The sequence below is a fragment of the Solanum tuberosum genome, unplaced genomic scaffold (assembly GCF_000226075.1).
Source record: "Solanum tuberosum cultivar DM 1-3 516 R44 unplaced genomic scaffold, SolTub_3.0 scf01311, whole genome shotgun sequence".
Lineage (NCBI taxonomy): Eukaryota > Viridiplantae > Streptophyta > Magnoliopsida > Solanales > Solanaceae > Solanum > Solanum tuberosum.
Window position 1 is genome coordinate 673 of NW_006240237.1, and position 388 is coordinate 1,060.

Below are 388 nucleotides of genomic sequence, written 5' to 3' on the forward strand. Positions count from 1 at the left end.
AAAAAATGTATAGTGTAAACTCAACCATTGATTTCGAATTAATACTCCGCTCATGTTGGTCTAATCCATCTCAATTAGACTAAGTAAACTGTAAACAAGATTAGACAATTAGGAACTAAGGGTGTGTTTGTTAGGAAGGAAAATGGTTTCCTAGAAAATGTTTTTCTGCAAAACAAGTAGATTTTTGACTTATTTTCTCATGTTTGGTTGGTGAGTAGAAAATATTTTCCGAAAAAAAAATTTAGTGTTTGATTTATCAATGAAAAATATTTTTGAGAAATATCTTTTATTTTTACTAGAGTAGAAAATAATTTTTGAAATTTAAAATATTTTATAAAAACAAATGTAAATTTTTTTTTGGGGTGGGGGGTTAGGTGGGGCTGTCAGG